Genomic DNA, 27,542 nt, shown 5'->3' with positions numbered 1-27,542 from the left:
AGCACTTGGGAGCCATTCCCCTGGACTTTCTCCCGGTGTGCACCGTCCCACCTTCTTTGTAAACACAGCTTCCCCTGGAGCACCGAGCCTGCAGATTCCCCACCGTAATCGTTTTTTGTTTGGTCTTTGAAAATTAATTCCGACAAGAGCTCATTCGTTTTCTTTCTTTCCCTTCATCCTCCTGCTCACATGTTCTCTTCGCCTCTCTGCCCCGGTTCCAGTTTTTGCTCTCTCTCTGTCTCGCCACATACGAGTACGCCATTCAGGATAATCGCACAGTGGTGGTGTTTCACTGGGTGAATTATATGAACTTGAAAGGAGACTGCAGCACAGTGAAGGGGGGTCCTTGGTAGAGCCGGGGACAGCGATAATTTATGTCTTTCCTTCCCTGATGCCCTTCCCTCTTACTGCTTTGGCTCTGGCCTCAGCCTTCTCTGGCTGGAGATTCTGCCTGGGAAGGGAGGAGCTGGCTCGTCCAGGCGTCCACTGGTCTGGCCCGCTCTTCTGTCGCTTCATTCCCAGCTCAGTTTGGTCTCCCACTCCCCTGCCTGGCCACTCATATATACCATTGAGTTGCCAGAATCACAGATGGCAGAAGAAGTTGGATTATTTTTTCTTAACTCTTTTCATCCCCTTCCCTCCAGAGGTTCAAACTGAAAAGGCTGGAAGTCCAGACAGAAGGGAATTACTTAACTTTCCTCCCTGCCTCAGGTCCTTCTTCCCTCCCAATGCTAGGTATTTGGTGGGGCCACAGGGCTCAGGGGGCGGCGGGGAAATGGAAGCCCTGCTAGCACACCGCCCACAGGAGCTGCAGAGGAGACCTCTCCAGATCAACCCTGCTCTCTTTATCACTCGGTCCAGCACCCGCAGGAGGCTCATCATCGTCAGTTGCTAGCTTGTGTGATTCTGTGTGGTGCCATCAACTACTCCGCCATCCACAAAGGCTTCCTAAACAGTCCAATTCTGTTCCTGGATGCTTGGAGTCTGACAGATGGTCCAGTGCAAAACGGCATTTCCTGCATCCACATGGGTGTCCTTCATGCTTACAAACCCGTGGTGCCTGGGGTGGAGCGGGAGAGTGAGGAGGAGGAGGGCAGACCAGTTACAAGCTGGTCCAGTGCATAATTTTAAATAATGCTTCACACACACACACACACATACCTGATGGCCTTAGACAGAAGTGGTCTCTCCTTCCACTAGAATTCCTCTGGCACAATGACGTGTAACACTTACAGGAAATCTATGCTTCTGGTTGTAGGGTAGAAGTAGATCGTATTGGGCAAATTGGGGCTGGGTTATAGAAGGCCCTGGGTTTCGAGGTAAGACGTTTAGCTTTTATCCTACAGTCAGTGGAGATACGTTGTAGGTTTATGAGCATGACTAAATTATCATTCGAAGAGAGGAGGAGAGTGCCGGTAGTGGGAGTAGAAGTAGAGGAGACCAGATTCAGAGGTATTTCACCGCCAGGGCATGGAAACGATGGAACGATGGAACCGGGGAGTCCATAGTTCAGGTGGGTTCCTGGGTCACGGATAGTCTGTAGTTTAAAGACCACATCATGGATGGGGGAGATTGATTGGTGATGGGAGTTTCTAATGACAAACTGAGAGTTATTTCAGGGGCTTAGAGGGTGAGGTTGGAAATCCAAGTCTTAATTGGTGAGTGGAGGCAGGAAGGTCAGGGTTATGGTGAGAGTTAGGGCGTGTGGGACCCGATTGGGAGATGAGGTACAGGAGCCCTTGGAAGGCTCCTCTGAAACTTGAGAAGTTTTCACTGGACACCGTCACATGTAGGAGATTTTGCCCTGTGCTCTGGTTCTTGTCATTTGTTAGAACAGCAGGACTCAGGAAGGGTGAACTCTCAGGGGAGGGCTGAAGCGTCTCCTGGAGCACCTTAGAGGCACCTCTTAAAGGGACCCAGCAGGGTTGTTTCCTGGCCCTGAGAGTAACTGAGGTGAGGTGACAGGGCTGTGTCAAGCGGTGGCGGGGCTGTGCGAGACTGAGGAGGCGCAGCTGTGTCCATGTCACACAGGTGCCATCAGGCCCCGCGCCTGCCTGAGAGCGGCTGGCCCCTCCGTGCACCTGCCCGCCCACGCAGGGAAGGGGAAGCCGGGGAGTGACCCGCCTCCTCATCTGCCAGCTTTCTTCCGAGGTCGCCTTTGTCAACACTGGCACCATCTTTCTGGAACTGCCACCCCTAGAGCTGAGGCTGCCCAGCGTTTTCTGAGTGTCTTCTTGCCTTAGTCTAGTTGCCCTGCCCCTGCCGCCTCAGAGATGCATTTGGGATCCAGAATCCTGAAACACAGCCGCCCCCTCCCTACTTCCTCCCCAAGAGGGGCCTTCTCTGGAGCCTGTCTCCGGTGGGGAAGGCAGGGAGGAGCTTGGTCCAAGGGGCCCAGCCCGGGTGTCTATATGTTGAGTAAAGTTGTCTGCAGAGTTGGGCTGAAGCCAAGCTAAACATCCCCCCCACAGCCCCCCAACACTTGCCAGCTGCCCCAGCCATCCTGCAGTTCCAGCCTGGCTGGGAAGAGGGGCCAGGGGCGGGGGGCGGGGCGGGGGGGGGGGTCTGTTGGTTAACCCTTGGGAGGCCAAGGAGATGAAAGAATCTCTTGGGAGGAAAGCATCTCTGTCTTTTCCAAGGTGGTCTCATCAGACCAAATCTAGACTAGGAGGCCCAGAGCCTTCATCCAACGGTGAGTTTACAGGACGTGCAAATATATTTTATGAATAATTAGAAAAGTTTGGAGGCTCGGGGTCTTTTATGGACTCTTTATTTTAGCTCAAAGATTTAAGATTTTGTTGAACAGGAGGCACAGGGAACTTTCCTTCCAACTCACCTTACTGCCTCCCCTACTTGGCTTCTCTCTGAGATGGGGGAGCTATGCTCTGTCTGACTCCCCCACTTACATGCGTGATTGCCTCATGGGACCTTTTTCTGGCACCTGGGCTGAAGCATGTCTGGTCCATACTGCCTGCTCCACCCTGTCTGAAGCCTGCTCCCAGGGAAGGTTCTGGAGACGGGGGATTCTCATTTTCCTCCGCGATGGCCACAGTCAGCATTGTATTACTCTTGCCCATTTGTATGCAAAACCTGGGGAGAAATGGTCCAAGGCTGGACCTCTCAGAACTCACAACCTCGGAGGGACTTTGTCGTTTTGAATAAGCTGAGTAAGAATTTGTTGTCGACCAGGAGCATGATGAATGGACATTTCTTAAATTTTTAAGGGAATTTATTGCCAGTGAAACCCTGAACTTGCCTGAACTGCCTTTATCCCCTGAGGCCCCTGAACTTGCCTGATCTGGACTTCTAGGTTGCTAATGGTTGGTTGAGGTAGCCCGTCACGGGAGCCCTCCCCAGAGCGGCTGTAGACTAGGACTGGGGGCCTGTCCAGCGAGCAGGACCTGGCCTCCATGTGTAGTGTCTACCCTTCCCCTGAGGGCCAGGCCCTGGGCTGACCAAGGGGCAGAAATGGACTCTGACAGGCAGAGCTGGGTTTCCTGGGCAGTCCCCTAAGATGTGCAACTTTGGATCACTCTCTCTCCCCTCTGAGCCCTAGCTGTTTAATCAGTGGCGGTCTAGGGCTCACAATGTATGGCTTCCTCCTTTGGGTTCTGTGAAGCTGCGACTGGGGAGCAGGCCACGTGTATAAAAAGCAATGTGTCAATGTCAAAGATTATTACTTACAGTATTATTCTTAGGAGAGGCACAAAACTTCGGAGCCCCAGTTGCTCGTGGAAATTCCTGCAGCCCACAACTTCCTCCCTGGAGGAGTAAAGGAGAAGCAACCCTTGGGGTATGAACTGCCTGCTCTTCCGGAGCCACACTGCTTTCAGTGCTGAAGCCTGATGGCTAGAGAAACCCCAGATCACCCCTGGGCCTTCCCTCTTGACTGTGCTGTGTCTGCGTTTTCCCTCTGATGGGGCTTGTGGGGTGGGGGTTGGGGGCTCTGCTATTCTGCACAGGGTGCTGAGACCCAGCCTCGGTACTCTCTGGCTTGGTGCGTTGTTTGCCTTAGGCTTTCTTGGGACAGCAGTGCAGAGCCTGACAGAAACCTGCCTCCTCCTTCCTAGGTGTGGCCAGAACGTTGTTTATGGTAGTGATACCTAGCATTTATAGAGCGTCACTTCCTCTTTGGATCCTCAGCCCTTATCCTTCCGTGCACGCTCCCATCTCTCTGCAGGTGCAGGCTGAGCCCCAGGGTCATATAACTTTGTAATGAAGACTCGGCGCTGTTCAGGAACTTGCCTTAGGTCTCAGCCAGCAAGTGGCAGAGCCAGGATTTGAACTTCAGAGTCGGCACTCCCTCTGGGGTTACTTGTGAGGGCCCTTGAAGCTCAGTGGGAGACTCGTGGTCCACTTCCTCAGGGCCCGAGGGGTGGCTCCAAGGTAACTTTGGGTCTTGTGGCCCCTGAAGGTCAGTGAGCATGAGAGGTGGGCGGCAGTCATCCCGTGACCGCTCAGCGTGGGCATGAATATGGAGCAGGCGCCTTGGAGGAGCGCTCGGTTAAGCCCGTGTCCCCTTGAGCGATGTGCCCCGAAAGGGCGGGCTCCGGCAGGCTGCCTGGATCTGCCCCTTGGCCCGGGGTGGAGCCTGCCCTGGCCCTCCCCACTCAGGAGGCAGGTGGATCGTCAGTCTCTCCGGAGCAGCTGCCGGGAGGTAGGCGAGGGCAGAGGGGCCAGGTTCGTGGAGCTGGCGCCTGCACGCCCGTGCGTGGCCAGCGAGGCAAGGGCCCCCTCTGAGCACATGGCTGGGCACGGCTGCTCGGGCCGAGGCTGGGGCTGCGGGGTGGCTGGGCTGGTGGCCGAGCCCTGGTTCTGGCTGTGGGCCCCTGGTCCGGCCTGGCCCCACCCCATCTCTCTGGCCTCCCTCCTACTGCTGTTTCCTCTCTCCTTTGCTCTCTTTTCTCTTCTCTCCCTTTGATTCAGTTACTTCCCCAGCAGCTCTGAGCTCTGGAATGTCCCAGGTCTGATGCTCACTGCTCCTCGTCCTCCCTTCTGGAGGCGTCTGCAGATACCCCAGACTGTCCCACCCTCCCCCCACAACTTCTCCGTGCCCTCTCCCCAGCCTTGTCTCCCCTCCCAGGAGCTCTGTGAGCCATAGCTCCAGGAAGTGCCAGGGGAGGACCCGCCTGGGTGGTGCCAGCTGTTTGCCCAGGGTGAGGTTGGCCTCAGCCTGGATCCCCGGGCTGGGCTGGGGGACACTGGGTCTCCGGGCTCCGCGGCGGCCTGTGCTGCCCGCTCCTCCCTCCACCTTCCTCCTCTGCTTCCTCCCAGTGGAGGCGGAAAGGCAGCGTGGGTTTGATCCAGCGGCTGTGGGTGCTGCTTTGCAGGAATGCTGGCTCTTTTGCGGGGTAGTGAGAGGCTAAATTCAGGATGGGGCTGGGAGAGCTATTAGTCTTCGGCTCTGAGCTAGGATGGTCTGAGGGAAAGCTGGAGTGTGGCGTTCTACCTCCAGAGCTGGAGTATGGCTCCATTACTGTCTTGGGGCACGATCTTGGGAGAGTTGCTTTCTCTACAGAGTGTTGGCTCTACCACTGTCAGAGGCCCGAGGGGATCTGCTGTAGCAAGTGCTAAGTGCTGCAGTGGTAGTACTGGACAGGGAAAAGCAGTCTGGGGGTCCTCTGCATCATTCTCAAGGGTGGGGGAACAGAGGCCAGAGCCAGTGCCCTGGCCTGTTTGGAGGAGTTTATTACTGCACTGGGCTTCCCTGGCGGCTCAGATGGTAAAGGATTCACCTGTAACACAGGAGACCTGGGTTCCGTCCCGGGGTCAGGAAGATCCCCTGGAGAAGGGAAAGGGCTACTCACTCCAGTACTCTTGCCTGGAGAATTCCATGGACAGAGGAGCCTGGTGGCCTACAGTCCCTGGGGTTGCAAAGAATCGGACACAACTGAGCAACTAACACACACACACATTATTGCACTACCACAGTGATGACCATGGAGAGTCTGATTTTCACTTAAAAAAACGTTTTTCTTGTAGAAAGCTGTAGACATACACAAAGTAGAGAGAATAGTGTAATAGCCCTCATACACTCAGAGTTCTTAAGTCATCTCACAGCCCATGTTGTTTTATGTACACTCCCAGTCCTTTCTACCCTCTGATTATTTTGAAGTGAATTCTACACAGCTTATCACTTCATCTGTAAAGATAGAAACTCTGAAAAAATCATCATCACACCTAAACAAATGAATACGTCCTTAATATAATCAAATATCCAGTTGGTATTCTTATTTCCCTGCTTATCCGAAATTTATTTCCTAGTTTTTTTTTTTTAATTTGGCTCCAAATAAGTCCATGCACTGTGGTTGGTTGCTATAGCCAAGAGTCACTCTCAACTATAAGTAATGTTTGTCTTTCTCTTATGATGTTTTGCTGAAGAAACTGGGTCATTTGTCTTATAGAGTTCTGCATATTCTGAATTTGGCTGACTGCATCCTCATCATGTCATTTGCCATGTTCCACTGTCCCTGGAGCCTGGTGGGCCACAGTCCATAGGTTCGCAAAGAGGCAGACACGACTGAAGCGACTTAGAACACGTGCACGCACTGTCCCTGTATTTCCTGTACATACACTTAGATTTAGGGCTTGGTCACACTCAGGTTCCTTTAGTCTATTCATCAGAGGGGCAAGACTCTCTTGGTTATGCTGTGTACATCTATCAGGAGACACACAATGTCTGGTTGTCTTCCCTTTTGTGTTATTAGCCTCCTTGATGATCATTGCCAGGATCCATCCATTCATTATAGGCTAATGGCCTATAAATGACTCTTTGTAATTAGACGTTGCTTCTTTCATCCCACAGTAAGTGATCTCTTGCTTTGGAAAGAAGCCTCCTTCTCTGGGAGGTGTTGCTGTGGAGGCTGAGCCCACATGGCAACAGGGTGGCCCCCTCCCATCCATTCTGGTGTCTCTGTGGATTGGTAAGACAGATGTCTTACAAATGCCAGGCTGGGAGTCTTAGGAAGAGTCTTTTACACCTCTACAGCGTTCAGTCAGATTTCAAGTCTTTGTGTTGATGGAGGGCATCAAAGCCCAGGATACTCCAAATAACTTTTCCAGTTACCTCTGAAATACAGTTCATCTTTAATTAGATTAATGCTCAGACACAAACCTTCGCTATCTCCTGTACCCACCAGCCTGGCTCATACTACTATGCTCGACCTGATAATAACTCCTCTATATTTGTACAGCAGTTTGTAGTTTACAAAGTGCATGCACTTACATGCACGGATGCACACACACACTCATGCATGAGAGGTTAAGAGTGAAGCGTTGAGATCAGCTTGCTTGAGTGTGGATTTTGATCCAACTTTCTAGCTGCGAGCAAGTGAGCTAACTTCTCTGTGAATCGGTGTCTCCACCTGCCTTACAGGGATATTAAATAATGTAAACAAAGCACGTGCCTGATGCATAGTAGGTGCTCAGTAAATGTTGGCTGCTGGAATGAGCAATCAGGTATCTAGCTGTGAGATCTGCAGACCCTACAAGGACAGAGCAGCGGCAGAGAATTTAGAGCTAACTGTATGTCACAGGTATAGGATTGTATGCTAGCTGTTCCAGGAGCCACCAATAAGCAGGTCAAGCAGCATTTGGTAGCAATTTCATTTCTTTTCAGCTTAGCCAGAGTCGTCAGAAAGCAGCCTAGGGCTTCAGCCCAAATTTTAAGGATAATGAGGTTGTATCCAGAGAAGTTGCTCTCAGAAACACAGCAAGTCAGAAGATGTGCATAAAATGGGAGAAACAGTCTGGCCTCTCTGGCTCCCTGATGCCTGCTTTGTCCCTGCCTTAGGAATGGGAGCAGGCAGGAGGGAGTAGGAGGCCACAGGGGCTGGCTGAGACTCGCTCTTGTATTTTTCCCTTTTGGAGGCCTGACTGTTTCTTATCCTTGAGGAGGCCCCCTGAGGCCTTGGGCCTAGTGAGCCAGGTGGACACGCCTCCTCCCCGGGAGCTTGCAGTCCCCTGGGGCCTGGCACAGCTGCTTGCCCATCTGCCCATGCAGATCAGAGATAGAAATCTGCAGCTAGACAGGCAGACACAGCAGCCCGCCTGGGCAGAGGCGGAAGCTTACTTATAAGGTGCTGGTCGGGCACGGGACTTGGTGCACTCCTCGGCCTCAGTGGGCCAGAGACGCCAGGCGGAGCAGGGCTCTGCAAGGGGCTCACAGAAAGAGAGGAGACTAGCAGGCCCCAACCTTGTGTGCTCGTATGAGCTCTGATCGCTGGCTGGTTCCTCGAACTCGCAAGCGCTGAGCTGTGTAGACAACAGGACGCCGTTTGTGGGTCTGATGAGACACAGAAAGGGCTGAGAGGAGCAGGGAGTAAGCCCTCGGTGGGAAGGACAGGTGGGAAGGCCAGGCAAGCAGTGAGCTCGCACCGCCTTCCTAGGCATCAAAAAAGGAAGACTGGTACTGAATGAACAAAATAAATGCTTGCATTTCTGTTTGCTGGCGCCGGCCTGTTGTATCCTTGAGCTGCTTCTTTTGCTGGGAGCTCAGCCTTGTGACTGAAACATGTGAGCAGACAGAGGCAAAGTTTCCATCCCAGGCAGAGGAGAAAGTGGTAAGGGAGAGACTGGGGCGAGGCAGAAACCCAAGTAACCGCTTTGTCCGTAACTCCAGACTACAGAGGCTACTGTCTGGAGCTGGCTTCTGCCTGGGCCTATTCTAAGCAGAGGACCCCAGGGTTTGGGCAGCGAGCAGAGTTCAAGGGCACAGAGCCATGAACATTTGGATGATATAGCCAGAGTGAGGCTGGATTAAACTTCCTCCCAGACTGCTAATGCCTAGCTCCGTGCTGGCACGCCAAAGGCACTCGTGAAATACAAACTGAGTGGATGGATGGATGGATGGATGGATGAACCAGTCAAGGAGAAAGAAAAGGGGTTTAACTACATTTATCCTTAGATTCTTTAAGAATTCTCTAACTTGATCCTTAGGGTTTGGACTTCAGTCTCAAAATGGTTGTCTGTTAGGAATGTGTTGTAAATTGAGGCAAAGCTTGACTCTCTATCCCACAGAGCTCTGCTTCATGAATTAACCAGGATTTGGGGCTTCTCTTCTTTGCCTTTTATCTCCCCGTCTCTGCAGGCTCACTTGGGTGGGTGTGCGGGGACCAGAGGCGGGCGGTCGTACTTAGAACCTTAGAGTGAGAGCTGGGGAAGTCTGTAGCCTTCAGCTCCGTGAGTCCTGCGCCCCCGGGTTCTGAGTCTGGGTGTCAGTGCCGTTTCTTGCCCTGTGCTTCGCACGGAGTGGGTACTATAGGACATTTGCTGAGTTAAGAAATGACTGAGTCGGCAGAGGCAGGACGGAGAAGCTTTCTCCATCCTAACTTCTTCGCCCCTTTTCCTTCTTCTGGGCCTTAGAATGGGGCAGACTCCTTTAAGGGACAGAGGAGCTGAGTATCCAGTCATGCCCTCTGGTCTCCTTGAACTCAGGGGCCCAGTTTGAGCTGGGCTCTGTTTCAGCTGGCAGAAGGGGCATGGAACCAGAGCCTGCCCTCGGCCGTAGAGAAAGGCGGCTACAGCAGGACTGGACACGTTGAGTGCTCAGCAGCCTGCCCTACAAACCAGCTTAGGGAAAATTAAATGGATTCAAGCCAGGGGAAGCTCGGTTCGTGGCACTGGACTCTGTAGGGAGGACGCTGGGCAGGGTGAAGAATGAGGGGGCACTGCCCCTTTTTGTGCTCTGTCCAGTCTAGAAGTTCCTAGCTGCTTGCTTGGCTGAACTTGGCACTGGCCGCCTGGAAATGGCTGTTATTACCTCTCCCCATGTCCATCTTTCAGTCCCTTGCCTGCTCTGACCCCGGAGATCTTGGTAGGATGAGTGACCTCTGGGGAAAGTCAGGGAGCAGAATCCTGCCTTATGGCCTCCTCCTGGGTTTGCTTGCAATCTATTCTAAGCAATTTCCAAGGAGGAGCTTTTTTAGGGCGCAGGGTCCTGAGCAACTTCAGTCGTTTTCTAGCAGATTTTCAAGCTCAGAAGGCAAACTTATCTGGGTCTTCTGGAGGAAGTAAGGCCCAGCAAGGCCAGTTTGTGCCCAAAGGCTCACTGGAAGGCATCAGGGCACTTGACCTCCCAACCCTGGGACCTGACCTCTCAGTATTTCTGAGCATCGGGTTTCCACATGGTGCCCGTGGGTTCTCTGCCAAACCAGAGACTTCTTTAACATGTGAGCCCTTCATTAGGGTGGCCCATTTGTTCTGATTTGTCTCTGCTTTAGCACTGAGAGTCCAGCATTCTGGGAACCCTTCATTGCTGGGCAAACTGAAACAGTTGGCCACCCATCCCTGGGGATTCTCGCTCTGTTAGCTCTCTAACCCTGGTCTGCTTTTCTCCATGTTGCTTAAATCACAGGGAACATTTTCAGCTTCTGTGGGCTGACCCTAGAGATCTAAAGTCACAGATAACTGGACAGAGATGTCACCTACCCAAGGTGCAGGAGGCACTTCTTCCCCATCTCTCAGGAGCTCTAATACAATCAGAATAGTTGCTCCTCTCTGCAACTGGAGCACCTGAAGCGCTGCCTGGAGATGGCTCCTGCCTGTCCGTCGCCAAGAGCTCCGACCAGATCTCACGTTTCTGCATCTCTTCTCCTCTGAGTAACTCCAAGCATCCTCCGCTCTCTGGCCTCCTGGACCCTAGCATGGTTCCTGTGCCAGAGGACACAGACATGTACAGGTGACACACGCCTCTTAATAACTAGAGGAGCTGAAGTCTAGGGATGGTTCAGTAAGCTTTAGGCCCAAGAACACACAGAAGCACTAAGATCAGAATCAACTTATAATTCAGCAACCTTTAGGCACAAATCTTCAGCATTTGTGATTTCTGGAATAGCCTCTCCCGCTTCAAATCATTTCTTCTGAATCTTGTCCCTCCCACTTAAGATTTTGTCAGAGAAAGGCGCCTCAGAGAAGGTTATTTCCGCCTGCTCTTTCTTTGGCCCCTGTCCCTGTCTTGTTGGTGATGAGACTTTTCCTAAGTGGCCCGCCTCCTTTTCTGATGGGGGCTGAAAATAGCAAGAGCTGAAGTTGCCTCGTCCCGTCCTTCCCGTCCCCTCCCATAAAGGAGTTATTCACGGAGGCCCCTCTCTTTAGCCTATTTATAAATCTTTCCAGCATGTCTTTGTCCCAGTGACGAACACTACTCTACCCTCCTTAATGCTGCCTTCTACTTCAGCCTTGGTTGAGATGCTAGAAATTTCCTTCCTGGATACTCTGGTCTTCACCATTCATAGCCCCAATGCTTACCAGGCCTGTTTTGCAATCAAGTCAGAGTGGAGAGCTGCTCTTTGGGGGATAGGCCCACGGGTCACGGCTGGACTCTGGGGTGCAGACGCTGGAGAGGACTTGTGAAGTCCTTGTGCAGCTGACACACACCCTCTGCCGCCACCCTGGGCTGGATTTTTATTACACTTCACTCCAGCCGGGGGTGACTCATGCAGAAACTTGGGGCCCAGGGCAGAAGTGTGACTTCAGCCTTCACTCAGCACTCATCAGAACACTCATTCAGTGTGCTTGTAGTGGGAATTGAGTGGTTATCATGGATGGCAGGAGCGTATGACCTGCACTTGGCTGACGTGGTCAAGAGCACAGCTCTGGCATCGGTCTGACTGGGTTCCGTCCAGGGCCTGCCATTCTGGGTATTTACCTCATTTTGTCTCATCTATGCAAGGGAGATGGTAAGAGCCATCTCAGAAGATTGTTGTGAAGATGAAGTGAGTTGCATTTAGGATTATGCCTGACACAAAGTCTGCACTCAAACAGCCGTTATTATTAGCTGGCTCATACCCTCTGCCATTTGCCTGTCTAGCAAGTTGTTCGTTCATTTGACAGATATGTACTGAGTGCCCATTATGTACCAGGAAAACAGATAAACTTCTTCAAAGTTTCCAGTTACACAAGCATTTTCTAAGGCTCTCTATTTTTGCTTTAGCCTCTTGGCAGCAACAGAGTTTGAGAAGTGGGTCATCACTCAGGTCCCATCTTGATGACCCTCGTCTGCCTGTTATGGGGCAGGGTTTCATGCATAGGTCACTCGCCTGGTGTCAAAGGACCTGAATACTGTTGATGACCTGGCTGCTAACAAGGTCATAGCAACCAGGTGACCTTAAACAGATCACTTAATCTTCCTGGGCCTCGGTGCCCCCCTCTCTCAAATGGAATAATAATCTCTTTCAACCTTACCTTGTATGGGTGCTCCGCGGATAAAATGAGATAATGGTTGCCAAAGCACCTTGCAAAAGTAAAAGTTCTTTGTTAACGACAGACGAGAGGATGACAAAGAGGAGACAGTTTTCAGAGAGCTCCGGATCTAAGTGCCTCCCCCAGGGAAGGGCCTGAAGGGGATTAGCAGCAGTGCAAGAAGCTCCTCGAGGGCACTGAATGTCCAGTGCTTAGCAGAGCGCTTGGCACATAGTAGACACACAATAAATGCCTGGCACATAGTTGAGGGGCCTCAGTAAATGTTTGTCAAATGAATGAGTGTAACAAATGGTTCCCTCCAACATAGCTGCAGGGAGGATACCAAGTTCTGGGGAAATACAAAGCAAACGCAAGACCGGTGCTGGGCACGGTCTGTTAGGACCATGACAGAGCTGAAGTCACACAGTTCAGAGCCTTATTGTTAATAATACATCGTTATTTCCTTTAAAGAAAAGAAGTCTGGGTGCACGTAAGTGCTCATTTGTTCAAATATTTGAGCTGGGCAGCGTGAGACTAGGATCAAGGCATGGTCAGACTACCCTGAGGTCCTGTCTAAGCTCTGCAGCCCGTGTGTGCTGCTGCTGCTAAGTCTCTTCAGTCATGTCCGACTCTGTGTGACCCCACAGACGGCAGCCCACCAGGCTCCCCTGTCCCTGGGATTCTCCAGGCAAGAACACTGGAGTGGGTTGCTATTTCCTTCTCCAGTGCATGAAAGTGAAAAGTGAAAGTGGACTGCAGCCCACCAGGCTCCTCCATCCATGGGATTTTCCAGGCAAGAGTACTGGAGTGGGGTGCCATTGCCTTCTCCTGCACCCCACGTGTAGCCTTGAGCAGTTTTCTCCATCTGTCAGGACCATCCTGAAAGAGATGATATAGATTTAGCATGGGAAGAAGGAGGAGAACTTCCATCAGTAAAATGATACTCCATGAGACAGGAAAGGCATTTGCAAAGTCCCCAGGGCCGGTTAGCTTAGTTTGAGTTGGTGGGGGGTGGGGGGGGTGGGGTGGTCACAGGAGAAGTGAAAGGAGTGTTTGAGAGTAGCCCTTGAAGCCCAGGCAGAGGAGTCCGCTTGGGCAGTAGCTCCAGCTGGATTTTGAGAGAGAAATACTGGTTAGGGGAATGTGGAGAGGCTCATTTGCGAAGCCAATCGTGGCTGGTCGGGGAGCAGACCACGGGAGGCACGGTCTCTGCTGCTTCCCTGTTAGGAGAAGAATCTCAGTGGTTGATAGCTCTGGATAACAGGGACAGTGGTTGAGGCTGCAGGGACCCGGGCCACCTGCCCAGCAGCGGTTAATGACACTTTGAAGGTGGTAAAAGCTGGATGGCAGCACTCTGCCCTGCAGTCCCACTGGCTTCCCCAGTCAGGGTGGGGAGCTGGCCTGGCTTATTTGTTTTGGAAACTTCTGTTGCAGTGGAAAGGAAAGGAATTGAGAATTTCTAGCAGGCCACCTGGGTAGCTAGGACTAAAGTCATACAGTTTAGAGCCTTGAGTTAATACATCATTATTTCCTCCTTTAAAAAAAGAAGTCTGGGCACACACAGGTGCTCATTTATTTGCATATTTAAACTGGGCAGCATGAGACTAAGGGCAAGGGGTGGTCAGACCGATTTGAGGTCCTAGCTAAGCTCTGCTACCTGCTATGTGACCTTGAGCAGGTTTCTCATCCTCTCTGAGCATCACCTGACTCATCTACAGAGGCCTTTGTCAGAGAGTTAATTTGAGGATTAAAAAAAATAGTACGGAGAGCAGTGCCTACAAGGTACGTGTGAAGTTCTCAGAAGTGGTCATCGTCTATGCTCTCAGCTTCTCCTGCTAAGACAAAGGGGGCAGAGCAGGCCATGTGCAGCCCAAGGGGCCGGTCCTGGCCTCTGCTTTTCCTGACTGGGCGGTAGGCTGGGCTCTGTGCCCGTGCTGCCCTGGACACTGGCGACACTGGCAACCCCAGACATGAGACTGCCTTTCCCTCTCTGTATCCTGGTACCTCACAGGGCCTGGCACAGAGCAAACATTTACTGAATGTCTGTGTAATGGAAGATGAATTTAACATGGCCCTTTAAAGTTCCTAGTCTAGCAGAGGAGACAGACTTGTAAACAAAGAATTGAGAAAAATAAGATTAGATGCACTGAGTGCTTTGCAAACACAAAGGAAGGAAGACAAAATCACCTGAGTGGAAGTCAAGAGCAGCTGCAGGGGGCAGGCTTGGGCTCAGCCTCAAAGCGTGGGTGAGGGAGTGGAAGGGCTGCAGCTCAGGCAGAGGAACAGTGTGCTTGGAGGGGAACTGGAAATACGTCAGCACGCTGAAACGCAGAGAACACTTCCGGGATCCTGGAGTAGGAGGCTGGGGTGGGCGTGGCTTGTGAAGACCCTTGGCGGCTCTACCGGGAGGGTGGGTTTAATCCTTTCAGGGTCTGAGCCCAGTGGGGCACCGTTTGCTACCTCTTTCTCCTTGCCCTCGCTTGTCCTTAGGGCCCTGCACAGATGAGATCCTCCCTGAGGATCGGAGAGGCCCGTGGCCTGCCTGAGAGAACACCGCGTGTGAGCTGTAGGGTCCGAATGAGAACTCAGCCAGCGCCCTTGGCTTTCCCCGACCGATGTTTCAGTAGTAGGTTGTCCTTGTGGGTGTCTCCGTGACCTCCAGCTGACATGATCCCACGTTCTGCCCTGCAACAACTGCCCCGTCTGTTCAGAGAGCCCAGTGTGACTGACCCTGGACGCCGCTCCCCAACCCAGCTCTTTGGTGCAAAGGAGAAGCCACAAGACCTGCTGGAATAAGTTCCTGCTTCATTGCTAGGTGCCTGGCTGCCTGGCACGTGCCAGATTTGGCTTGAGGGCTTGTATTTCCAAAGAGGTTGGGCAGGATTTGCCGAGTGTGATGGCATCATTCTGGACTTTTCGGAGAAAGCCAAGAAGCCCCTCTGCCCTCTCCCGCCCCACCTGCCGCCCTCGGGGCCAGTGTGCCTTGCAGACCGGGGGTCTCCACAAGCACGTGCAGAGTGAGCAGTGGCCCGTGTAGGAAGGGCTTGGGGACCTGGTACTTTCTAGAAAAGCGGGAGGAGCAGGGGGGCCTCACGGGGCTCAGGCTGAGCAAGAAGCCTCCTTATCTCCTCGTCCTGGGGAAATTCCCGAGAGAGGCCAGCTTGCTGAGTTACGGTTTCCAGTGGTTTCCCGAGTGCTGCAGGAGCTCCTTCCCACAGGGGCTGCCCCTCCGTCCCGCCTCAGGGAGGTGGGGTGGCCTTTTGTGGGGGGTCCAGGCGGAGGGATGTGGTTTCTTCTTCAGGTTCCTGTGGTGCCAGCTCCTCACCCGGGAAGCACCCCCAAAGCTCACCCCACCTCCGGGGCTGAGCATCCAGGGGAGGGGCTGCCCCAGCCTGGATTGCCGGTCCCCTTCCCCTGAATCCATGCCCATCATCCAGGACAGAAAGGAGCCTCCATTGACAGGTGGGCATGGCAAGGCGTGCGGGGTGGCGCAGGTGCGCCCGAGAAGCAGCAACACCCATCCTCTCACTTTTCGAGGTGAGAAAGAGAGGAGGGCAGTGGCGTCCTGGGACTCTGCCAGGCCTGCCCTGGTAGCTGACGGCCACCCCCTTTTGAGTGCTCCCTAAGTCTGTCCTGGACGGGCTCTGGGGGCTGCAGCCCGCGTCTGTGCGTCCCAGTGTGACCTAGATCAGCGGAGGGTCACATGCGTGGTCCGGCCCTGTGCCTTGAGGTGACGTTCTCTCCTGGCGCCTGCTCAGCCCTCTTTCCCCCCTGGCTCCTGCCTGCCTTCCTGCTTACTCCCCCTTCTCTCCCTCTTCCCTCCTTAGTCCTCCCCCCTTTCCATCTCTCTCTTCTCTCCCCGCCCTCTTTGTCCATCCCACCTTCCCTGCCTTCCCACCCTCTCTTGGCCAGACATTTATTAGGAAATCACTAGCTGCTAGATACCAGGAATGCAAAGATTAGTAAGACATGGTCACTGCTCTCGAGGAACTCAGAGTACTGTGTGGGAGACAGATCCATAAACAGATCATCACACAGGATGATAGAATGGCTCAGAAATACCTGTGCAGGAGAGGGAGTGGTCCTTTTCACTGGAGTGGGGAGGGGGGTGCAGGTGATGGGGAAGAGACGTTCCTGCCACCTCCAGTAGGAGCCTGGCCTTGCTGGGACCTGCCCTCACTTATATTCACAAAGTCTGTGACCAGGAGCAAGTCCTTAACCTCCCTGGATCTCAAGTTTTCCTATTTATTTTTTAAAAAGAGTTGTTTGAGGCTTACTACAGAATGAAAATATACAAACAAAATCATGGGTTTTGCCTCGTAGGAGGCGATGTTAGCCAGCTCTCACTGGAGGGACAGTGAACAAGGATGCTGGGGACCCCAGAGGCAGTGGCCCGCCCAGCTGGTGGGACAGGAGTGGCTGCCCCTCCCCTTGCTCTGTGCTTTTTCCGTGGCAGGTGCGCGACTATGGGCGGCCCAGGGAAAGGAGAGGCTTCGTTCACAGTTACGGCTGTGTTGTCCTTTTTGTCTGTCCTCTTTCTTCCCACCAGAAGTATCAGCTGGGTTTGATGAAGCCCGCGGTTGGTTTCAGAGACAAACTGAGTGTCCTGTGTTAGGGGAGTTGGCATCGATGTCCAGGTGGGGAGCAAACAAGGGCAGACTGAGAGCCAGGTGCTCCCAGACGCTTTGTGACGGGGGGACCTGAGTCCCTCTTTTCTTGTCTCCCGGAAACCTTCCCACTCTCTGCTGAACGTTCACGCAAGTGAGCTCGGGCAAGGTTGGGAGACGGAAGGATCCTGGCATCTCTGGACCATAGTGAAGATAAAGTGATACATGATGAGAAAGAACCTGAGTCCTCTGGAATAAGGGGTGTGAGAGCGTTTAATATCTTCCGGCCAGGTTTACACTGCGCAGATTGAGTGCTTAACACACGTGGTCATAAGCCCTGTTAACCAACTTCATTACCTCCGGCTGTTGTAGTAGAACTCTCTGGACTCTGTGACGGGACCCTGGGGGTGCTGTTTGCTGAACTCGAGCATTAGAAAATTAAATCACCTGGCTTTGAGGTGAGTGCAGGAGAAGCCCCCCTCTCACAAACAGAGCTGTCTCCTCCGTGGCACAAGCTTCTTTCACATGTGAGAAGGTGGCATCAAAGGAAGCAGACAATGTGGTGTATGCAACGGGTAACAGCCCAGACGGGGCAGTCAGAGCTCACATTCGGGCTCCACCACTGATACGCCATGTGGCAAGTTCACCTCTCGGTGCTGCTTCCTTACTTGGAAGATGGGCCTGGTAATACCTACCACATAGGGGTGTGTTGAATTAAAAGAGCTAATCGGGAAAGCGCTTAGCATAGTGCTCTCATGCTGGCGCTCACCCTGCTCCGGCTTGTGTTCCTCAAACTGTTGTTGTTTAGTCACTAAGCTGTGTCCGACTCTTTTGCACCCCCATGGACTGTAGTCTCCCAGGCTCCTCTGTCCATGGCGTTTTCCAGCAAGAATGCTGGAGTGGGTTGCCGTTTCCTTCTCCAGGGGATCTTCCTGGACCAGGGATTGAATCCGTGTCTTCTCAGTGACAGGCAGATACTTTACCGCTGAGCCTCCAGGAAAGCTCAACTTCAAATCACCTAAGCCTCTTTCCCTAAAGCTATGTGTATGAATACTCATGAAACCTCTGAGACTTGGGAATCTTGTCTTTGAAGAGACACTTCTTTGTTTCTCCCACAGCAAAGATTTCAGCCTTTCTCTCCATACCTCAGAAAGATATAAATAAGCACACACATGTACACATGTATGTATAATATAGCACTTAAGCCAACAGCTTTCCAACCACTTTCTGTAGCTAACTAATGTAATTCTCGCAACAGTCCTTAAAAGGCAGATGCTATCAGAATACTCATTTTAAAGATGAAGACACAGAAACACAGAAAGACAAGCAACTGAGCCAAGACCGTAACTCTTGCGTGTGCCTGCGTGTGTGTGTCATGGGTTTGAGAGGTATCGCAGAGTAATGCTTACTCTTACCAAGCGCGCACGGAGATTTTCTATTCTATTCCATTAAATTTTAAAAGTGCTAATCTTGACTTGCTAAATTGATTTCACAACCTGCCGATGAGTCAAAAATTACATGGTAAAAGCCCTACAGAGTCTCCTCAGAAAGCCAGGAGGGTAATCAGAGGAAACGTCTGAGTGGAAGAAGGACAAGGGCAGGGTGGCTTCACGTGGCCTTTTTTGAGAAATGATGGCGCTCTTGCTGGGAGCACTGGGGTTCTGAGACTGGGAAGGGACCTCACTGCTCCCAGATGGGACTCTCAAGAGCATCGGACCCTGGGAGGGGGCTGGGTGGGGCTCGGGATGTCACTCTTGTTTTCTATCCCTTCCCAGATGGATCAGAGAAAGGCTCCCCAGCCTGGAGCTCCTGCCTGGAGCCCGGGACGAGGGCCCGATTGTTGAAGGCGTGAGGCAGCTGGGCTTCGTCTCGAGCTGCTAGTGTTCTGTCAGTAGCACCCTGGGTTTTGCTTTTAGGGTTAGCTTTTGAAACACTAAAGAAGTGAAGAAGAACTAAAGATCCTCTTGATAGAGTGAAAAAGCTGGCTTAAAGCTCAATATTAAGACAACTAAGATCATGGCATCCCTTCCCATCACTTCGTGGCAAATGGATGGGGAAACAGTGACAGACTTTATTTTCTTGGGCTCCAAAATCACTGCAGATGGTGACTGCAGCCATGAAATTAAGAGGTACTTGCTCCTTGGAAGAAAAGCTATGACCAACCTAGACAGCATATTAAAAAGCATAGACGTTACTTTGCTGACTAAGGTCCATGTAGTCATAGCTATGGTTTTTCCAGTGGTCATGTATGGGTGTGAGAGTTTGACTATGGAGAAAGCTGAGTGCCAAAGAATTGATGCTTTTGAACTGTGGAGTTGAAGAAGACTCTTGAGAGTCCCTTGGACTGCAAGGAGATCCAACCAGTCCATCCTAAAGGAAATCAGTCCTGGGTGTTCATCGGAAGGACTGATATTGAAGCTGAAACTCCAATACTTTGGCCACCTGATGCGGAGAGCTGATTCATTTGAAAAGCCCCTGATGCTGGGAAAGATTGAGGGCAGGAAGAGAAGGGGATGACAGAGGGTGAGATGGTTGGATGGCATCACTGACTCAATGGACATGGGTTTGGGTGGACTCTGGCAGTTGGTGATGGACACAGAGGCCTGGTGTGCTGCAATTCATGGGGTCGCAAAGAGTCAGACATGACTGAGCGACTGAACTGAACTTTGAAACACTCCTGTATTTATTAACTTACTTTATACGCACGAGAGCTAAATTAAGTGAATGTAGGTTCCATTCCATTCCACGGGTGAAGGAAGAGAGGCACAGAGACATTCAGTGGTCCGGCCAGGGCTCAGGGAAAGCTAGAATGCAGGCTCTGGGCTTCTGGCTCCGGTGATTTTAGCTGCAGGTTATACAGGCGGTGGTGTGACTGCGTGTGATGATGATGAAGGAAGCGGATACACAGAGGCCGCCTCGCCCACCTGGGCTTCGTTACCTGCTCTTCAGCTGCATGGCCTCCTGGTGAAATGCAGGGAGCACCCCACCCCAGGGGGTCCTAGCACAGGAGCCACAGGCAGCGGGAACAGGCTGTGCATGGCTTCTGTCAGCCTGTGCTGGCACTCTTATCGGGGTGAGTCTGATATCTGGGTTGACTTCCCTAGTGTGGGATGGCTTAAATTCCAGCCAGCCAGATAAAGGTCAACCCAAAGACTGGAAGGCCAGAGAAGGTGGAAGCCGGGGGAAGCTGTGACCTTTCAGAAGGACCTCTGTCTCTCTGGGGCGGGTCAGCGGAGCCACTGCCCCTGCAGCAGGAGGGACAAGCTCAGCTCATGAGACCCCGCCAGCTCTGGGGAGCCCTGCCCCTCAAGTCCAGCGCTGTATTAGGGAGAGGGGCTGGGGGAGGCTGGGACCGCTAGGCAGCCTGCGGGGAACCCTCCTCCCAGATGGGCCCCTGTCCTGAGCGCCCTGCAGCTGTCTTTCAGGGCAGCTGTCCCCGCAGGCCTTGCCCAGCTTTCAGGGGGATCGGCTCTCACACCCACTCCCACATCCTGTGTCAGGAAAGCCAGGCTGTCTCCCAGCCAGCGCCTCACCTCCCCTTATCTGTCCCGGGGTTGCTTTTAGTAGTTTAAAAAGTTAGGAAAATATTGTTCAGCGCTGTGGCTGCTCCTGAGTGCTTCCTGCTGCTGGGAGTGAGGCTTCAAAGGTCATTTCGTCCGTTGATCAGTGAGAACATATTTACTGAGCACCGGCCGCTTTGTGCCTGGTGGGCCCTGCAGCCAGTCCCCCGACGCTCCCCCAGCTCCAGTTCCTTCTGAGGGACCACGGGGTGGCAAGTATGGAGTGGTAAACACGGGAGTGGACACGCGTTCACCCCTGTGTTACTCTCACCTCTCGGCGTGACTCCTGACCCAGGCCAGGGGTCGGTTTTCTGCCGCCCCTTTTCTGTGGCTTTTTCTGGGGGCGCCCACCCTGGGTCTCCCAGAAGCTGCTGTCTCCATGCGGCTGCCTCCCTGACCTGCTCCTGCCTCTGCCTTATTCTGCCCTCATCATGCGCTGCCTTTGAGATGAGGACAGTTTGGTAGGTTTGGTTTGTCTGTGTCCAGGACTAGATTGGAGTTTCTCGAGTGCAGGAACCCCTCTTAAAGTCTAAAGACTGAGAAGTCTTTAGCCCAGTGGATGCACGGATGTCCCTGGAACGAGTGGTGAATATGTGCCCATATCTGCACACGGGAGGAGGCTTTCTGTGGGCTGGGGGTGTTTGTTGCAGGCTTTCTGGGAACAGTGGCATTGGCGCTCCCCCTTAAAGCAGTGTCTGCTTGCTTTTGGATACCTGGGTTCAACAGGCATCTAGAATGGAATCTGGAAATCAGGTTCTTAGAGAAGTGCTTCAGGCTATCAGACAATCAGTTTGGTTAAGATCTGCAGGTGGCTTGCTCTGGTGGCTGAGAGGAGTGGGGCATCTTGTTGGGGGGTGGGCATGGCCCAAAGCAGAGATCCTTAAGGCTTTGGGGGGAAATACTGGGACACTCTGGCTGGACTAGAATTTCTTTTACATAGAGCACTGGGACAGGATGTTTGAAAGATGACTGGGGATGCACTGTGGTGGACCTGGGATGCTAATCAAGGCGCGAGGCCTTCATGTGGCCGGCCAGGGGAAGTTTCTGAGCAAGAAAGTAACATGATGAAAACAGGCACTAAACCATACCCTGCAGAGGGGACATAGGCTATATTTTTAAAGCACAGAGTCCTAAACTTCCTCTTATTACTCATTCCAAGTGCTTCGGGGTGTCTAACCTAAATCTCTCTGGCTGCAACCAAAGTACAGTTTGTCTCCTAGGAATTGGAAAACACCTGGACAGAACAGTCATCCTCCCATTTCTGTCAGCGAGAACCCACATATCTCAGTGGAACCGGTATGCGTGCCAGGATTCTGGGCCAAGTTGGCAGAGCCCTGGGGCACGGGAGGGCACTGTAGCCGACATCGATACGGGGCCCACCTCTCAGGGTAGGGGCTGGGGTCCTCAGAGCCCCCGGTGGGTTAGAGGCCCTGGACTTGTCTCTTGGGTGCTGTTCCCTCCCCCACTCCCGGTACAGGCAAATGCACTGCCCCTTGGAAAAGCTTGCAGGCATAGAGACAGGCCCTCGACCCTCCTCCCTAGTGAGGGTAAGAGAGAGAAGGCTGATAAAGGTCTCTAAGCCGGGAGAGGAGGGCATGGAGGAAGAACAAGGGAGGGGCAAAGGAGCAGAGGTGAGCGGTGGGGGGCTCTCACCCCTGCTTGTCAGGGTGCCCATCTGATGCCTGAAGGCGGCTGTGCCAGGAGGGAGCAGACTGTGGTGTCTGTTCCCTGCCAGTCTCCAGCTTGTACCAGCCCTGGGCTCGGGGGCGCGGAGCTCGAGTTTAAGTCTGTCTGGTCCTCCTCTGTCCTCTGCTGTGGCTCTCGCTCCCTCCCTCCACCTGCCACCTGCAGCAGTGTCTGATGGAATCCCAGACACACTAGTCTCTAGAAAAGAAAGCTGTTCTTGAACAGGGACTCCTGCCCCACTCCCCCTGGGCTCCCAGGGCGAGTGGAACGTTCCATTTAAAGGGTGAGCCGGGACCAGGTGAGCTACAGTGCAGACAGGAGAGAGGACTCAGAGCCACAAGTGGGAGGAGTGTGGCTGAGCCCCCATGCTGCCCACCTCCCCCCCAGCCCTTCCTCCCCAGCGGCTGGAGGGCCCCTTGCTTCCTGAGCCCAGACCCCAAACTAGGATGTGGCCCTGGGACACCTACAGAGGCCAGGTAGGCAGACGCCCTCTCAGGAGACCCTGCCCCTCGCGCCTGGGCACAGGCACTTTCCCACCCACCCGGCGCTGTCGTGCCCCACAGTTCTAGGGGCACATTCACACCGTGCTCCATGTGACTGGCACCCCTGGGGTGTGCTGGGGATGGGAAGGCAGTGCCAGCAGATAAGGAGGAGGGCAGAATTAGACACTTTTCTGTATTCCAGGCAAACAATAGGGAACTTCCAGGACGCTCGGGAGAGGGAGTTGCCTGTAAGAAGATCCCCAAGTGGACGCTCTGTGAGGTGCTTAAACAGGGTTTTGCATTTGCCGCTGGTTGCTTAATTAGACACCTACATGGTGCTCTCTGCTAATGACTGTATCTCCCGGGGAGATGACACATAAAGGGCTGGGTGGCTTCAGAGGCCAGCTGAAGTTCTCAAGGACAGCCACCTGAGAATGGGGGCGAGGGAGGTAGGACCTCTTGGCACTTCCTTGAGCCAATACAGACTCTAGACCATCAGAGAGAGTGGTGCTCTCTCTCCAGGGACTGAGGAGGGAAGCAGGGCTTGGGGCCCATCCTGCCTCCAGTCTTAACATCCTGTGTGGGCTCCAAACTCCTGGCTGTGGTTTGCCTCTTCAGAAATGGGGAGGGTCATCCCCTGTGTCCAGGCAGTCACTGAGGCCAGATGACGCCAGTCGTGTGCGTGCTTCTGGAGGTAAGTGCTCTGCCGTGCAGAGCAACTAGGGTTTTTTCCAGGCACCTGCACGTTAGGTTGGAAAGAGAGCTGGGTGGGCGGCTCTGACAATTGCCTGGAGGAGGGCATCGCTCAGCATTGTGAACTCCAACTGGACAATCAAGAACTTTTGTGGGATCTGAAGCTCAGTTTTGATAATGGGCTAAGAGCCTAGCCACAAATGTTTCAGAGCTGCTCAGAGGGTGTGCTAAAGGCAAAGTGCCGCTGGTAATTTTCTGCTGGGGTTGGCAGAGATGGCCTAGTGTCATGGAAACTTTGGATTGTAGGGAAGGCTGAAGTTTGAGGCTGGGCAGACCGAGCTTTGAATTTTGGCTTCCCTACTTACTAGCTTATTCCCTGTGGAACTGGGGGACTGGCTGGATACAAGTGTTTGTGACTGTTCTTGCCTAACCCCACCTTCTGTAGCACATCTTCCTAAAACTGTGGTTTTGCGGATATAGGGCAAAGAGGCCCCAGCCCTGTCCTGCATGAGCCAGCCAAATATTTACCAAAAGCAGGGCTGCAGAGGAAAGGTGCCAGGATCCAGGTAAATGCTGTGTTTGTGGTGCCCAAATAATGCCATACTTCATGGGCTCCCAAGTGCTTTAGCCCTGCTGGGAGGCCTGAGCCAGGCCCCTGTGAAGGCTGGTTGTGGGAAAGTCCCAGAGGGATGACAGATAAAGGAGAGGGTGGCTTTAGAGGCCAGGTGAAGCAAGGGGCCTATGAGCAGTTGGGTAGTAAGATGGCAGAGTGCAGGTGGGCAGCGTGAATGGCTCAGTCACACCCTTCCCACCTGTGTCAGTCCATGTGTGAGCCAGAGAGACGCCCTCCCATTCTGCCTCTGGGTATCTGGGGCACTGGCATCCTGGCTTTGGCTTGTCTTTGGTCTCCTTTCTTCCATCCCAGGGAGGCCTGAATACTTCAGGAGGATGCAATCTGATGGGCTGCAGGACGGCTGTATGCTTCTGATGGTCCTGATGGAACTTCTCATTTCTGCCCATTTCAAAGACAGGGTGATCTAGTGTCACGGAAACTTTGGACTGTAGGAAAGGCTGAATTTCGAAGCTGGGCAGACCAAGCTTTGAATTTTGGCTTTACTACTTACTAGCTGTGTTCCCTGTGGCCTAACACGGGATTTCAGAACCCACATGGCCATGGGTGTTGGTGATGATTCCTCCCATGGGGAAATAAAGCAGTCTATTCTACAGCATAACCCTGAATGCTTTCCTGTTGGGAAACAGGGACTATATTCAATTTCATTTCATAAACATTTACAAAATCTTCGTCTGCGTCTTTGGCTGCATCGCGTTTTACTGGTGGCACTTGGCATTTCCATTGTGGTGCACAGGCTCTCTAGCTGTGTCTCGGGGGCTCAGTAGCTGCAGCGCTCGGGCTTAGTTGCTCCTCGGCATGTGGGATCTTAGTTCCCCGACCAGGGATCAAACCTGCGCCCCCTGCATTGCATGGCAGATTCTTGACCTCTGGACCGCGCAAGTCTCTCCGTAGACATATTTTAGCAAAGATATTTCCAGTTCCAAAGAGTCAGTGATTTTATGTTTTTTGAAAAAAGTATCTTGGAAGGAAGCAATATTCACAAATTCTATTGTATTTGGAAATTACCATCGGTTTTATGTATTTATTTTTCAACCCACGCAGGAAACCTTTGTTTAGCTCAGAACTGGAAATAATGGGTGGAGGCAGAAAGCGGGCTGATGGCACGCTTCAGTAGCAGGATAGACCACCTTCAAAGGTAGTGCCTTGTCCTTGTGGGAGTCCATGTGGCTCGTTTGTCTTTTCCGAGTGCTGGAGGCCAGCTTTTCCTCCTTTGGGTGGGAGAGAAGACTGCTTTGTGCTGAGATGGCTCCTAAACATGGAAGGTCTGATTCTGGGATCACCACAATTCCCCAGGAGAGGATAGGGAGTTTTCCCTTCACTACTAGGCAAATGCACGAGAGATTGGAATTAGAGGGTTCCCCTGGGGCTTCCTGACGGCCTTCTCCAAAGCACAGCCCCTTTCATTTGGATCAAACCTTGACTCTTTCCTCTCCCTAAATGTTTATCACCATCAAAGACTTTGAGCTTGTGTACACTCTTGTCTTGCTGCATGTCTCAGAACCAGCTTCTGTTCTGGGTGGATCTGTGCTCTGTATTCCAAACCTTCTCTAGCAGGATGGGAGATTAACAATCAAGCAACCATTTATGGCATTCCTACTGGGCGCAAGGCAGTGGTGTAGGAGACCCAGGAAGGCAAGGTATTGTCCCAGTCCTTAAAAAGCTCCAGTCTCTCTTTGGGAAATGAGCTTTACACAAGTAAAAAGTCAGTTAAGGGTACAAGGCTCTATGAAACGAGAGCCGAGTGGTAGCGACAGTGGTAGGGGTGGGTGGGAGAGCAGTCGATTAGCTAGTGCTGGGCTGAGGCACCCGTGAACCGGCCAGTGGATTTTGGACACTGATCACTGTGGAGTGAGAGATGGGGTGGGAGAGACTCAAAGCTGTGGTTATAAGCCTGGTTGCCTGGGACAGTTTATGTTGACATTTACAGAAGTAAGACAGCTTATATGGGGAGCCCATTAATAATTAACTGTTTTTATTTAAATTTTTTTTTTTACACCATGCACAGGTTATACTTTTCAAAAGTACAGAATAGTATTCCATGAAGAGTTTCTCCTACCTCGTCTCAGATTTAGCCTCAGCTCCCTCCTTGGAGGTGATCACTGTTACCAGTGTCTGCTATGCCCTTTCTGAAATGCTCTAAGCCAGTCTAGGCTATGACCCATGGGCCAAATCTAGCCCCCCACCTAATTTTGTCTGAGAAAGACCCAGCAATGATGGTTACCCTTAAATGGCTAAGAAAATAAGAATAGAGGTTTGTGACGCATGAAAGTTGTATGAAATTTAAGTGTTTGTGTCCACAAGTACAGTTGTATTGTAACACAGCCATGCTCACTTGTTTATGCTCATTTATTTACACATTGTCTCTGGCTGCTTTTGTGCTACAAAGGCGGAATTGAGTATTTGCGACAGAGACGATAAGGCCCATTAAGCTGAAAATATGTGCCATCTAAGCCTTTACATAAAAAACTTGTTGACCTCTGCTCTAGGCAAACATATATAGGTAGTTACAAGTCATTTCTTAACCCAAATGGTAGCATATGAAGCTAAATGTTCTGCCCCTTACTATCTTCATTTACTGTATCTTGTAGACTGATCATATCAATACAATAATATAGTCAGTGGGTGGTGAATCTTAATTTGATTTTAGGTATGTGAGTTTAAGGCCAGGCCCCTTGGGGAAATGCTCCTTGTCCAGCTGGGCTGAAGCTTGGAGCCTGGAGGTGAAGATGTGAGTGACATCTGCTGGGAGGACTTCAACGCAAATCTATGACCTTGGCCTGTAGATCAAAGATTTTCCTTTGCAGAAATGAAGCATCACATGCTGAGCACGGTTAAAAGTAAACTGAATGCTAATAGATTGACATAAAGACAATGAACTGGAAACAGTAAGCCAACCCCTGGAAGAACAGCAAGTACTAAAGGCCATTCAAGCCAGCCAGTAAAATCTAGCGTGCAGTCACAGACGGAAGGGTGCTCAGTGGATCCTTACTGAATGCCTGTTGTATGCCAACTGCTTTATACATGTTATATGTGTAGTCGCTACTCTCTCAGGTAGGATTTTTTTTTGCCTCATTTTACAAATGAGGATAAGGCTCAGAGAGGTTAAGTGAACAATTAGTGGTTCAAGGGATCATCTAGTTGTGTTAAAGCATCTGACTTTTAAAGCCTCTTTTTATTCTGCTACCCAAGATGCCAAATCTGGCTAGAAGTCATTGCCTAGCTTTGACAAGCCATTTCATCTTCCTGGCCTCAGCTCTCTCATCTGCAAAATGAGCCAGTTGTCACCAGATTTTCCTTCCCACTCTCACCTGGCCTGATTCTGTTACGGCTAAAACATAAGGGAAAGGGGTGACTCTGTAAGAGCCAGATGCAGAAACTTGGAGGAGAGGAAGGTGTGGTTAGCGATTAATATATGCTAGACTGTGAAGAAAGCTGAGCGCTGAAGAAAGCTGAGCGCCGAAGAATTGATGCTTTTGAACTGTGGTGTTGGAGAAGACTCCTGAGAGTCCCTTGGACTGCAAGGAGATCCAACCAGTCCATTCTGAAGGAGATCAGCCCTGGGATTTCTTTGGAAGGAATGATGCTAAAGCTGAAACTCCAGTACTTTGGCCACCTCATGCAAAGAGTTGACTCACTGGAAAAGACTCTGATGCTGGGAGGGATTGGGGGCAGGAGGAGAAGGGGATGACAGAGGATGAGA

At 52.1% G+C, this 27,542-nt stretch overlaps 1 protein-coding gene across 15 annotated transcripts in view; it reads left to right on the top strand.

Moving 5' to 3' along the window:
* PLEKHA6 (pleckstrin homology domain containing A6) overlaps nt 1-27,542 on the top strand; it is a 138,305-nt gene that overhangs the window by 34,841 nt on the left and 75,922 nt on the right. The gene's annotated exons all lie outside the window — the stretch shown is intronic.

The sequence above is a fragment of the Bos indicus x Bos taurus genome, chromosome 16 (genome assembly GCF_003369695.1).
Source record: "Bos indicus x Bos taurus breed Angus x Brahman F1 hybrid chromosome 16, Bos_hybrid_MaternalHap_v2.0, whole genome shotgun sequence".
NCBI classification, from domain to species: Eukaryota; Metazoa; Chordata; class Mammalia; order Artiodactyla; family Bovidae; genus Bos; species Bos indicus x Bos taurus.
This window is presented reverse-complemented; position numbering and strand designations above follow the sequence as displayed.